This window comes from Alligator mississippiensis, chromosome 2, assembly GCF_030867095.1.
Source record: "Alligator mississippiensis isolate rAllMis1 chromosome 2, rAllMis1, whole genome shotgun sequence".
NCBI classification, from domain to species: Eukaryota; Metazoa; Chordata; order Crocodylia; family Alligatoridae; genus Alligator; species Alligator mississippiensis.
The window spans coordinates 122370494-122385478 of NC_081825.1; the positions used below are offsets into that span (position 1 = coordinate 122370494).

At 40.4% G+C, this 14985-nt stretch overlaps 1 long non-coding RNA gene across 1 annotated transcript in view; it reads left to right on the top strand.

Moving 5' to 3' along the window:
* LOC132248356 (uncharacterized) overlaps positions 1-14738 on the top strand; it is a 52848-nt gene extending 38110 nt beyond the window's left edge. Inside the window, exon 3 of the long non-coding RNA XR_009459535.1 lies at positions 14569-14738. This is a non-coding gene — a long non-coding RNA (uncharacterized LOC132248356). The remainder of the gene's footprint in view (positions 1-14568) is intronic.
* Positions 14739-14985: the final 247 nt, after the last annotated feature.

Here is a 14985-nt window from a genome sequence, read left to right on the forward strand (position 1 = left end):
TTGCCATATTTATTAATTACTTTTTAAGGATCACAAATGTTTGACCTAAATTTTTATGTCATAGCATGTCTGCTTTAAAATTCAAATAATCCTTTAAAGTAGCATTTCTTTAAAATACAATTTATTTCACAAGAATATTGAGAAACATTTTTTTAAGGCTTACTAGTTAACATAGCACTCTGGAACCCATAAATCAGGTTGCATCAGTCAAATTATGTTTTGCTACTTCATATGATATAGTTAGACACAACTGACATAACCCAATATTATAAGTCACGGCCCCATGTAATACCAGGGTATTTGAAAAAAACCCCAAAAGATCAGCTCCTCAGCTGTGGTATAGATCCTCTTGGTCTTTCTGTCTCGGAAAACTATTGAGATGTCATGGACTTAGTTGTCAACAATCAATTATACATCTTGATCTCAGAGGATGCATCAAAGGTTGCTTCTAAAATATCAGATAGTTATAGTGTGAAGAACAACCAAGAGAAGCAGCACCCAGGTAAGATTGAAGGGATGAAATTTAAAAAGAGGAAATTCTTCAGAGTTGGACAAGACCTGCAGGCTCTAGAGTGATATAAAACCTTAGTGCAATGATTCTCAACTGGGGATGTGTGAGACTTGCCAGGGTGCTACAACACCAGTGTTGCTGCCTCCGTGGGGTAAATTTTCAGTGTGGCTTGGTTCTTGGAAAGCACGTTGGAGATGAACTGAGATGTGGCTTCAGAAAAAAAGCACATCTGTCTGCATTACCTAATGTAGGCTGCATGCCACTTCTGGTTCAGCATTTACCAGTTCAGTTCTGGTGTACCTCCTGAAAATGAAAATGCAAACACATTGAGGGACGGAGAAGAGATCAGGGCTAAGAATAGCTGAGGAAGACCAGCCCAGCAGGTGGATGCTGTTGCCCTGAAGAGTCCCTGAAGACGCCTCTCGCCAAACAGGAGCAGCAGACAGCATCAGCCCCAGTCAGTGCATAGTGCGGTGCATGAGGCGAGACCCTGGGAGCTGCATGAGGTAGCTCAGGTTTCCAGCCACTAAGTCCATGCAGCAGTACATGGAGCTCAGACCCTGGGAGCTGCATGAGGCAGCTCAGGTCTGCACCCCCCAGCATGAGGCCAGGAACCCAGAGCCAGCAGCACAGTGTAGCACGGTCTGGTGGGACCCCAGCACTGGGAGCCACTTGAGGCAGCTCAGGCCCACCCTTTCCTGGTATGCAGCCAGGACTCACATGCATGCTTGGTGCACTACTGCTCCCAGGTGGGGACCTGGGCCTCAGAGCTGCAGAAGGCGGCCTGAGCCCCCAACCGTGAGCAGCAGGCAGAGACCTCAGTGCCCGAAGTGGGGCACAGGGATGCAAGGGGATCGGAGGTCCCGCAGGAGCCAGAGGCCTGCATTTGCATCAGCTGAAAGAAATCCCAACTGGGGTGACAAGGATCCCACATCGCCCTTTGGAGCTGTGAGTTATTGGGGAAAGGGTTCCCATGGGTGAGGAAGACCTTGGAAGTGACTCTAGCAGAGGGCCCTGTGGGGAAAGGGTCCCTGGCAAGCCCCACGAGGGGCTGAGAGGTTCTGGGGCCCCTTCCTTCTCCCTCATTTGGAGCAGTGCCAAGGCTCGTAGCATGAAAAGGGAGTCTCCAGTACTCACGGTGACATTGATACACTAAAGGGTGTACAGGCATCTAATGTTTGGTAGGTAGCGTCTTACGTTTTGTTATTTCTAATGTGAGTTGCTGTTTAACTGTTTATATTGTATATATATGTACCAGTCTTGTTGAATCCCTTGTTGATACCCTCCCTGTGGTTTGTCAGAATTTATTTGCTGTTCACCTATATTTACTTGTTGGTTATTTGGACTTACCTGTGCTTACCTGTTTCAGATTAGTTACTTACCTGTGCTGGGTTAAAGGCCATTGGTGGTGGTATAATTTCCTAGTCACCAATTATAGAGTATAGCCTTATATGTAAAGTGTATATATTCTGTATATTTATTAATATCACAGGCTGGTATTGCATATCCCTCTCACAGCACTCCTGCCTGGCCGCCCATCCCTTTTTTTTGGAGAGGGGAGAACATACTTCGGTGTAACCAGGTTACATTATGAAAACAGAGTTGCTTATTCTTGATCTGCCTCACTGTGTGTTTGAAGTAGAATAAATTTTATCCTAATTCCTTTTGGGCAAAGTTGTTTAGTGTGAAACAATGAGTCGTCAGTAAGACTGATGCTCACCACTGTTAGAAAAAGTTCATTGTTCAGTGTCTGGGTCATCTGACAGCATATGAATTATGTTCAGTGTAATGATGACTATTAAAAAAGATGAGAGGAAGACCTTTATTTGATGTAAACATTTGAACAGAGTGTCAATGTGTTGTTCACTACACACTGTCTCTAAAAAAACATGTCTGTGAAGTTTGGGAGCTTCAGCTTGACCAAACTTTTTTTTCCCCAAAGCTTATAAAGAAGAATAGTTTGAAAATCATACTAATAAGGCACAAGACCACCAGACATTTTCATAGTTCTCAAGGTGCAAAATCCCAATCAGCTCATACATCTTATAAGGTAATGCCTGGAGGATTGTGCCCCCAGTGTGTGATTATAAGTAAATGCAACAGAGATGGGATCAGAAATTTCTTAAATTGAAAGCCAGAGACATTTAAAATGAACCTGTCACTCCTATTTCTGAGCAGACTTTTGGAGGTAAACTACAGCATGATGTCCCTAGAGAATTTATTCCATAGGGTTGTTTGTTTGTTTTTAATATTTATTAGCTGTTTGACTACTTTACAGTTCTCTAGGGATTGTGTCATGGGAGACACTGTGTTATCAATAACTTAGAGCCTAATAGGCAGAGACCTTAGAAGTCTCACTATGTTTCTAACTGACTAACACTGCACAACATGACCCTTTGCATAATATGGCAACAAGCTCCAATTCAAAGTTCATTTCCTCACATCTTTCCCAAAGAAATGTAAGACCAGTTAACCAGCAACTACTGGATATAGCATCTCAAATACATATTATTCTACGAACGAAGATAACTAGCAATGTTCAGTTAGTCCCTAAGATCACCTGAAGTATTGCGTAGATTTGCAGTAGGGGTGTGCAAAGTGAGCCATATTCAATTCGGATTTGGATTCAGCATGATTTAGGGGACAGTGATTTGATTCATTTATTTGGATCACTGTCCCAGTTTGATTCAGCTGAACCCGAATTTGAAGATTCAATGCTGATTTGGCAAATCAGTGATTCAGTCATAGACACAGCTTTAAATGTTTTTTCTATATCTCAAGGTACCAGGCCTGGTTCACCACAAGTGAACACTTAGATGGTGGGGCTGATAGAGAGTCCCACAGGAGTGTGGGGAGGCCCCCTGTGTGTTCGGCGGTGGACCCAGATGTGGACCAGAAGTACTTCCGATCCACTTCTAGGTCTACTGCCGAGCATGTTGGAGACCCCCCCCCCCCGAGCTCCCCAGTTCAGCAATCAGCTGTGGAAGGACCCCAGATGCCTTCCTAGAACAAGGAGGCACCAGTTGCCAAGCCAGGGGGTGGGAGGAGTCCCCATGTGCTCCACAGCAGACCCCAAAGTGGACCAGAAGTGCTTCTGGTCCACTTCTGGTTCTACCACCGAGTGCACTGGGGACCCTCCTGTGCTTCTGCAGGACGCTCCATCCACCCCACCATCTCAGTGTTCATGAGCTGCCTGGTACCTTGAGGTATATAGAAAAAACATTTAAAGCTGTGTCTATGTCTGAATCATTCAATATCTCCAAATCAATTCAGAGGGTTCCAGTTCAATTCAGAGAGATTAAAGGATCTCCTGATTTGATTTGGATTCAGAGATTTGGCTGCTGAATCAGGCCGAATCTCTGCTGAATTGAATCAGCGACCGAAGCTTTGCTCAGGCCTAATTTGCAAGTTTCCCCTGAGACATAAGCACTGAAGCTGTCCAGCAGTATTGTTCAGGACCATTATTTCTAGTTGTGGTATGCCCTGGTGGTGGCAGTTCAGAGGAAGGACGTTCATTGCAGTTCTTCCGTCTTTTACCAAATCCTGGATTTGGTTTTGACTGCTGTTGTGCTGTTACAAGAGTGTGCAGCTGTATATCATACTTTTTTATGGCTTGCAACTTTAAATGAGAGGTGTAGCAAACTTACTGAATGCCCAGGGCTGGGGTGGGAAGAGGTGAGGGTATGTGGGGGGAGAGGACAGGACCTGTGGGTGAGGAGAAGGGAATTCTTACCCTCCCAGGCTACCACTGCTACTGCTGTATGTGGTAGTGTCAGCTTTACTCAGTGGCAGTTGCCCTGTGGCCAGGCTCCTTAGAACTAAACCTGGTGCCCTGTTTGCTCTGCCTCACCATACATATGGATTGGGCATGGGTCTCTCCTCTCTGATCCATGCATATTAGTGCAGAGTTATGTCTACTTTTGCAAAGGTTTCCCAGAGATTACACAGGAAAGCTTGTTTCCTAGCTTTGCTCACCCTCTGCCCCCCAAATAAACTGTTCGTTGTGACACTACCCTGCCTGGATCCTACAGCTGGGCAGGGCAATGATGGACTGCTCCTGCCATGGCAAAGATTCCTGGGAGAAAATGCTGGTGACCTCTCACAATTTGTGCCCAGGACTGATTTTCTGCATTCCCTGCCTCAATTATAGTATGACATTTTCAGCTTTCACTTATACCTACCTCTGATTTAAAAAAAAATGAAAATAAAAATGTATCGTATTACTTGTTCATGTTCATGTGGACAGAGTTCCTCAATTGTATGTAGCACAATTTCTAAAGATAGCTTCTTGTGCCTGGGATAGCTGAAAAAAATCAAAACATGTTTCTAGGCCAGCTATTCTAAGCAATAATACTACTTTCTGACTTTCCTTTTTGTTTCCCCATTGCTAGTACCTATTGTTTTCAAATACAGAGCATAAGCAGACCTGTGAAGTTGGGGGTAGAGGGGAGATGAACTGATGCAGTCACAACCACCTCCCATTGTGTAGTACCGTGATTTCTACTGTCCTCAGGAGAGCTAGGAGCAAATGCACAGGCTGCATGTCTTTGCTGACCTTTGCCAAGCCTAGCACCCCGTATAGCCCCTTCCTGTAGCTGGAGCTCCAGTGGTGGCAGGAGACCCCAGGGGCTGGTAAATAGCAGGTACAGGAATGGAGGACCACCCATTACTGTTGCTGTCTCCTATTGGCCTGGGCATGGGGGAGTCCCATAGCTGCTCTTATCCCCCTCCAGTTGTGGTGAATGGCTGCTTAGGGTGCTAGGGACAGTGACAGGCAAGTCCCCTCTTCCAATACTTGTTCCCTGGCCAGTGGGGAGAAACCTTGGGGTGAGGGGAGCAGGTGCAAGAACATGGGGCCAGGAAACACCTCTGGTGTCCCTGGTTGAGCCCAATACCTCACATCCGCTCCTGGAAAACCATTTCCTACCCAGCTCTTCTTTAGTACATTTCCTTATTTGGTGTCTTTCTATCTCTTGTATATTGGGCAATAAAGCTGCCATGTTGTGTCACTCCATCCTAAATATAATTTTGGGATGATATCAGAGTACCAAATATCCAGTATTCTGCTAATACTTTAGGAGTTACTATCAAGGTTTGTGTAGTTTATAATATAAAAATATGTGTTAAATATTAACCAACCTATATACTGGTTTCTTATTACTTCTGTTTCTTGGAGTTCCCATGGTAGGGAAAATGTTCATTTTCTGTCCAATACCTATATTAACCCCCAAAATATAGATTTTGGGTGTGTAATACTTGCAGAATTCATTTATATGGAAAGTAGAAAACTGTTAATTAGAACATAGTCCAAACATAATGTTCAAAGAAGGTTAATGTTGCTGCTTCTCTGATTAGTAGCTGTTTTATTTACATATACACATATAAAACAGTATGTTCACTCTATGAAAATGAATAAATAGAGTTTAATTGAATAGCTTTGTTAACTATTTAAAAATCCCTTTTTCCTGCCTTAGAGAAAGCAGATGATCAGGTGTGGGGGGGGGGGGGGGTTGCTAGTCAGTTAATTCTATGTGAGCTGTAGAGTGTGTGTGTGTGTGTGTATGTTTGGGTCATAATATTGTTTCTTTTTCATGTCTAAATTAAAGACTGATCCAGTTGGCCTATGTTATACTGAATTGTTGGTGATCTGAATATATTTATTACACTAGAGTTAAGTCCCAGATTGTTTCACCTAAGCTTTATCTCCAAGCCCACTTCTATTTTCTGTGGGAATGAAAATTCAAAGCCTCAGGGTAAATTGCAAATTACTTTTACTTCTTTAAACCATTTGTAAGAACTGACATTCACAAATTTTTCTCTTCACAAAAAGTTAACTGAACCTTGTCTTAAGCAATATATTCTGCAATGGTAATAGAGAACAGAGTTCTGTGTGTGTGTGTGTGTGTGTGTGTGTGGTTGTTTTACTGCATTGATTTTAAACTGCTGGCATTCTGAATCCACATTAGTGGTATTTGATGGAATCACTAGTAGGATGGAAGATCTGAGGTGTTTCATTCCACCTCTTTAATGACTGCCACCTGGAAAGACTTATTGTAATGATGATGAATGTGGCAGGAGGTAGGTAAACAAGAAGAAAGATCTCCTTTGAGAACTATAGTCTAAAGGCAGGATATAGCTCAGCTATAGACCTTGGAATCACAGTCAAAATCTGCTGCCAACCACAGCTGCATACCACCATTGATGTTCTTGAGTGAGGCTACATAAGCATTATTGAGAATACAATTAATAAAATATTAAAAATGAATAAAAATAATTCACATAGGACCCAAGAACCATAAGTTACAGTTATTATAGTTAGTAATACTTATCTCCATATTTATTCACAAATGTCTCAGATGCTGATAAAATCTGTATGTTTATGTGCACATACAGCCACTGATTCAATAATCAAAGCATTCCTTAAATGTAATGTAATGTATCTAATGTAATATAATAGAATCAAAGGTAATACTTTTGGATCTTATATATACACAGTAATGTAGCACTTCAAGAAACTTAAAATATAAATAAGTCTAAGAAAAATATATGCCAAACTTCCTCCTACCCCAAAACAAACATTTTTGGGGAAAGGGCATTTATAAGTGCCCCCCCCCCCATCAGCATGAGAAAAAGCACCTCATCTCAAATTTGCATACAAGGAAACCTCATTAACTACATTGTGTATCATTACATTGCTGCCAAAAGCAGCATGTGCTCAGTAATACAAACCGACAATGAATCTGATTAAATGCAGCCAATATTGAGTATGTTTATAATATAAAACACATGGTCCATACTAAGCAAGCATACTGATGACAACCTACCACAAAACTAGTTTAGTGAAACTGATGTAACACATATTCTAGTGCTCATTGCATGCAACCCCCCTCAGCACCAAATCTTTTTTTAAAGTCATGGTGAGCTACCACACTGAATGCATTTTACTTCCTTTTCACTTCCACAACTGAGGTGTACCTTTCTTTTCCATTTCCAATGGTTGTTTTTGTCTTCACCAGCCTTAAACATCTGAAAAACATCAACACATGGGATCACAAACTGTTCTCCAAGAATCCCTCCATCAACCTCTCTCTCAGACTGTTGCGTATGATTAGTGTGGCCCCACTCATCATGAGGTGGAGCCAGACCAGGTTCCCTGCACCTCATCTGCATATACATTTTTGGAGGATCCCAGGATTCACAAGAAGACCAAGTTCCAGTTATAGGGGGAAGGGGGTGACTATGGATCCTTTGGAGGGGGGAGGTGGATATCTGGAGAATATATACTTGTTAAACAGTGCTGAGCTGTGGGGTTACCATGACCTGAAACACTGTTGACTCTGCTGGGGCCCAGCCCAATGAACTGTATAGTAAATCATGAGTGTTTTGGCTTTTGACTAATATCATGCATAGTTTGCACTATAAGTAGGTATGTAAGTGCTGCTTAAAAGTGTGTTTATGGAGTACCAGTGCTAAAATTATTGCAGCAATTTCAAAAAAGGTAAAATGCATCAATTGGGGATGAACTATGTCTATGGGTACCCATAGTAATTTACCTATATGTTTATTTCAAGGTCAGTATTTTCAAATTTGTCCTTCACTTCTATGTGCTCAGATACAGCAGGATCTCTCAGTAAGAAGAGGTATGGAAGGGGGTGCAGGGGGAAGAAGTTGGAGGGGACAGAGAGCAAGGGGGCTACCTGACCCTCCCCCCAGATTTATTATCCTTGTTATAGCAATTGGGGAGAGGGGGCGAACAAATTCAAGGCAAACATCCAATATTTAGATAATTATTTTCTATACCTGGAAAATTATAACAAATGTATAAATTTTCCATATATAGAATCTATTTTTGGGGGAAGCTGTCTTATATTCAGGGTCATCTTGTATTTGAGTAAATATAGTATTTACGTCTGATAATCTAGGTTTGGACAAAAATTTAATAAATACTAAGTTGGATTTAGTTGCAAAGTCAGGATAGTTAATGAAAACCATTTAGTAAACCATGTCATACAATGCTACATAGGAAAATATAAGGATTTGTTTTTTGGTGGTGAGTTATGAGGTTAAAAAGGATATAGCTAAAGAAGAGACAACAATGCGTTGCACTGAAAGGATAGGACCAGACAGGTTATTATTGGAGAGCCTCTAGGATCTGTCTCGGGATCAGTTGTTTTTGATATTTTCAGAAATGACATTGTCAAAAGTGCAGGTTTGTGCTTTTGAACTTTGTTCATGTCATAAAATTGCAGTAGTGTGCCATACAAAATTGGGAGGTATTATCTTTGTAGAGAAGAACCAATACAAGAAAAAATGGAAGACTGGAATAATTAAATGGGATACAATTCAATAGGGTTCTCAAGGCAAGGACTGAAAACATACAGATTTCCTTGTAAAATTTATCTTTTATTCCAGAGATTTTATTCTGACACCAAAAGTACTATACTATCCAAGAATTAAATTAATAGACTGGTTTGATGTTGCTCCTGCAGTTACACAAAAGTATGTCCTTTCCAATTTGAGTGGTTTTGCCATTGCTTTTGCTACTTAGCATGTTTCTGGCATGGAAATTCTGGCATCTTAAATTCTATAGTGTTTGGAGATTTGGACATTGTTGACATTTTTTGCTTTGGAACACATCAATAAATGAAAAGTAACCAAAGACCAACATACTAGTTAGAACTACTAAACAAATAGGTGTCATAATCAACTAGGCAAAAAAGCCACGTTCATGAACATGAATACAACCTCTAGAAGGAATTGTTTTAAGGAACGTTGATGAGTTTACTTAACTTGACAGCATCTTTCATAACAAGCGACACATTTATGAAGTAACTTAAATGAGTAATGAATGCACTGTTTCACAGAAACACATACCAACAGTATCAGTTCTAAACTATACATGTTCAGGTGGGCTTTATTTTTTGAGTAATTTTAATCTGCATTTTGTGTGCCTTTTGTGAATGGGTTTTCTAACTCATACGTACCATGAAAGGTTGAGGGGAAACCTTGAATGCAGGAGCTTTGAGAAGAACTCCCAGACAAGAGATTACTAGAAACTATACATGATAGTTAAAAATCACTCACAAATGGGGAAAATTGGATTATAGTTTTGTTCATTCCATTACACACAAAAAGAAGATATCTAAAAAAAATGTATCTACATCAAGTTCAGACTCAGTTCTAAAACTTAGGAAACTTTTTATCAGATCATTTCAGGATAAATGCTTCAGTTTATTAAATGAATGTCAAAATCCTTTCTGAATCTGAGCTTGGATAATGTGTTCTGAGTATTTTGGCTTATTTTTATGCAAGCTGTTTTAATGGTACATTGGATGGAATGTAATGCCATGACAAAATGTGTAAAGAGGATGGAAGGAACATGATTTGAGAATGATTACAATGAAAATAAATAAGGCTATGTACAAGAAGAATAGGAAAACAGGGAAGGAAGCTACTCACATCTTTTAGTCCATGTTTGTAGGACAAGGCACAGGTCTTTCAAATATTTATGCATGCTTCAGGTTGTATCCTACCTACCACCGCATATATTTTGACGTGTCCATTTACTGAGTTAATGCACGGAGAAAATAGAAACACTTTTTTCCTCCTTTTTATTTTTTTGCATTCGCTATTTTATCGTTCTTTAGATTTTGCCTTGCATAATTTTGTTGAATACAAGGAGTCAGATTAATCTGTGGATTAAGTTCTATGAACATCAGTTAGTCTATATGAAGAATATATATGACTGTATGTGGTATTGTAATCAACAAAAAATATAAATAGGACTTTGTTTTGTTATTCTAAGCCTTCTGGCAAGGCTGCAAGGATAAAACAAGTTAAGTGAGTGAGTGATTGTATATTAAAAAAAATAATTACTTTGCTAATAAAGAACATTTCTGTAGTCTGTGTATTTTGTCGGAGCCAATTTTAACTTCATTAATTGAAGCAATTATTCATTATATGCTAATTCAGTGCCTGGAAGTGGCAACTAATCGATAAAAATAAATGAATATTGATATTGCAAGGCTTTTGCAATACTGTATTTATAGTGCCCCTGAAGCAAGTTAGACCTTGCATTAAAGAATCAATAAGGTAATGTAAAGGCTAAAACCTTGTATTCAAAAAGTCGTGGTGTCAAGGGAGAAAGAGAAGGAACCTTAATATTTATTCCTGTATTTGTGATGAGTTTGCAAAAGTTTTCCCTCTTATTTGTATGATTGAACTTGGGACATTGATTACCTTTCCAGTATAGTCCAAGGCAATTTTATAATGCTCAGTCAACATATATATATTAAAGGAGGTCGTCTTTTTCTCTTATGCTTCACTACTTCAGGTACTTTGTTTACTAAGGAGGATAGGAAAAAAATAAAATGTTCACTTTTCTTTTACTTAGCATGAACAAAACTTTTTAGACCTTTAGACATTATGCTCTGCTGTGCTCTCTGCTGTCAGCACGAACAGACATTATTAACACTTTCCTATGAAGACACTTCATTGAATTAGTCTGAAATAAAATAAAATAATAAATGCAAGCACTAGACTAAGTCCAAAATACACAAACTTCAGGAACAGGAATTCATGATATTACAGTAAGGACCAGGACATGTCTTATTTAAATTGTTAGCCCTTGTCTAATCAAAAATCTTTATTATTCTATGTGAAAAAATAGCCTAGCATTAATGAAATAATTACTGTGGGGGGAAAAAAAATCATACACTCAGAAGTCAGAAAAGGCAGTACCGAGATTAAAAGATTTGACATAGTTATTGCAACTTAGAATCCAACTAAATAGGCATAGCTACATGAGATGTTTACTGTGCAGTTGACTAATTAGTTAAGCAGTATGTGTCTCAGCGTCTACAAATGCATCACTATTAGGCTGGGGTAAACTAATTTACTCTGCAGCAGGATAGTAATTGTAAATACATAGTACTATCCTGCTGCAGAATGAAAAACTACACAACAGCACACATGTAGACACTAGAGGGGCTGGCTGGCTGGGGCACAAGGGTGCTTCAGTAAGGGGGCTACTTGTCAGTTCAACCTGCACATAAGCAACCTTATAACCCAGCCAGACTTTCAACAGCATGCTGAGCTGGGTGAGCACCCCTGGACCTCCTGCCAGCCAGGGCTGCTCTGCCCTGGCTCAGTGTGCTGCTTATGAATAAACTGCAGAGCTTATTGCTTGGAGTTTATTGCTCCCAGGTCCACTTTCAAATGGCCCACCCAGGAGCTATTAACTCTGGAGCAGTAAGCTCCACAGTTTATTCATTCACTGTAATTGCACGTGTAGATGTGCACAATACAAAGATGTTAATTTCAGTAATGTTAATGTAATAAAAGTAAGAAGTAGGTAAGTTTAAAGTTATTTCAGCAATTTTTTTTATATGCCTTTTGTGGCTAGAACACATTACCTCACTTGGCCCTCCCAAGCTTATGAATAGTAGTATAATAATGGGTGAGCAAGTGATGTGAGCCCTGGGTGCTGCCTAATGAAGTAGGTTCTGGAATGAAGACTGGATAGGCCTCTCTTCCTTCCATCTGCTCTCTCTCTCCCACACACTGAACCTTCCATGCAGTAGTTCAGGCAGCACAGAAGACAGACAAGCTGTAACAGGTTTGGTGTTGCTTGTAAGGTGGCAGCATGTGGTGCAGGGGCAGCAGTTGGTAAAAACAAGGTACTGCAGAGGGGGAGGTGTTATGTTTCTTGCTTCATTTTTTTAGCTGCCGATCATCTCTGTTTAAGTGGCCACTAGTTTTGCTGCCAAAATGTGTGTCAAGAAGGCGAACCTCTAGCTGTTACACAATGTGCCACCAGTGCCCAAGGCACAGAACTGGCCAGTTATGTCTGCTTATGAATGATCCAGTTCTAACATTTGTAATTTTGAAAGGATTTTCTTCAAATTGACGTGCCCAAATTTAGGTTGAAACTAAGCCAAGTTTTAAAAACTTACATTCTATCTATCTATCTATCTATCTATCTATCTATCTATCTATCTATCTATCTATCTATCTATCTATCTATCAGTTCATCTCTGTATGAAAAAGTAGAATTCAATAAAATGTATAGAAAAAAAGTTCAAGAAAATAATACAGCATTTTTGCAGTTTCTAAAATAAAAATGAAAGATTTCTAAGTATTCTGACATCAACACATACATCTGCAAAGAATGTTTGTTAGGCCTGTGTGAAGCTTCAGTCCCTGATTTGATTTGGTATAGATTCAGCCCAATTCAGTGGCAAAATCTCCAAATCTCAATTGAATCAGAGGACCCTTTAGTCTCTCTGAATCGAATTGGGGACAGTGACCCAAATCAACAAAACAAATCACTGGTCCTGATTTGGGCTGAATCCGAATCCAAATTGAATAGGATCTGCTTCACACACCCCTAATGTTTGTGAAATGTTTTAAACAAATTCAGAATGTTTTAGTAGGAAAGGTGAATATTTCCAGTTGTGTTTGCAAAAGCATTTCTGGCATGTTTATAATATAATTATCATTAACATTATCAATATTTTCAGTTAATCTTTTATGTTAATATCCTATTGTGCATGTTCCAGGATAGGGAGACATTTAAGGGAGATAAGCTTAACTATGTCCTGTGATTGAGTAGTTTCCCCTGGTTGATATTTGCTAGGTCATGGATAAGGTGACAGATTGTTCTTGATGCAATAAAAACAGAAAATAGTTCAGTTGGGCTGGGTTGCTGTAGGGGATGAAGAAAGCTGATTGAAAAGTCCTTAAGTTACAGAAAAGAACCCAGTTTACATACGACCCTCAGGTGCATAGTTTGTAAAGTGTAATTGTAAAGGAACCAGGCTAGCAAGGAGAAGAAAGTACAGAGGTTTGCATTAGTCTGAAGTAGTGGATCTGTGGAATATAATCCTTTCGGGAGTAGACAGACATATGCAGCAATCTACAAATCAGCTCAGAAGGATACATTTAATATATTGAATTTGTTAACTTAAAAAAAACAACAACTATTGTTGTAGCTTTAATGAAAAAGGAGCTATAGAATATTTGGGCAGGAGACTCTTATTAGGTGTTTGCTTAGTGGTTTAGGGTATAGACAGATATAATTGTTTTGCCATCAAAGAGTACCAATTGTCACAAACCCCACCATGAACTGAGGGGCTTTACAGGGTGTTATGAAGGTTGCCTTGTATTTATTTCAAATGATATGGTATGCGTAATCTCATTGAAAAGTCCATATTGTACTGTCTCCGTTTATGTTGCTGTTATGTCTATATATTATGTTATGCTGTTAGTATATATCATTATGGTTATGTTTATTGATATAATTATGGTAATATTCAAGAAAACGGAGTGGGAAAAGACTGCTAAATCTGTCTTATTGTCATGTCACCAGGGCAAGAAGTGTCACTCCCATACACAAGCAGAAGGAATCATTATTGGATTGGGTTCCCAGCCTCTTACAGTGAAATCAACTCCTCTATAGAAAAGACAGCTGAGAAAAATGGTCCATCACTGAAACAAATTCCAGGGACCACGGGTGACATGTGCCCCCTGAGTCAGGGGGGGCACTTGCCCCCACAAGGGCCAGTTAGCAACTGGGGAGGGTGTCCTCCTGAGGCTGATTGTGCCTACCGGGGGTATCCCCCTGCAGCTGATCATTCCAGTGCAGAAGTGCCAGTGGCTGTTGTCACTGGCATTTCTGGGCTGGTGTGATAAGCCATGAGGGACCCCCCACCCCCAACTATGGTCAGCATGATCGGCTGCAGAGGGACCATGGGGATTGCTTCTCCTGGCATCCCCAGTCCCCCGCCAGCGCTTTTAGGCCAGTGCTCTCTTCCTCCCCCCCCCACATCGTCTAAGTGGGGAACACTGCTGTCGGGGTGCATGTGCACCTTCTATATGTTGCCACTGCCAGGGACCCCATGGAGACTAGAAATTTCTAGAATATTCTGGTGACTCATGAGCAATTGGAACCCTGCTGATGGGGTAGGGATATGGAGGGGAAGAAGGCCTGGTTTCTGGGGAGGGGGGCTGCGTGAGTGTCTATCTATGTTAGAATCAATATCTTTGGATTTTCTCAGGCTTTGGAGGAGTCCAGATCCGCTGCAGTCAGAGCTACTTGAATCATCACTAAGGCTGATATCTGGAAACATTGGCAGGACTCTCAAGGGGCTAGATGGTGACCAGATAAGAGGATAAGAAACATTTACTCTCTCTTTTTGTTCTGTTTTTAAACTTATGGTCAGTTTTGCTTGCATAATTCTGTTCCCTTAGATAATAAATCCTTCTATTATTTTGTGTCTTTACCGGTTGCCTTTGGGAAGTGATCCCCGGGTGAGAGAGATTCCAGGCTAACTCATTTTACAGAAAAGGAGATCTAAAATCTCTTCCACAGTCCAAAGGGGAGGACCCTGGCACTGGCAGACGTTTCCCTGCTGCATCTGTGAGGTCTAGCATAACAGAAATAGAGCTGAGGATTATAGGGATAAGAAATCATT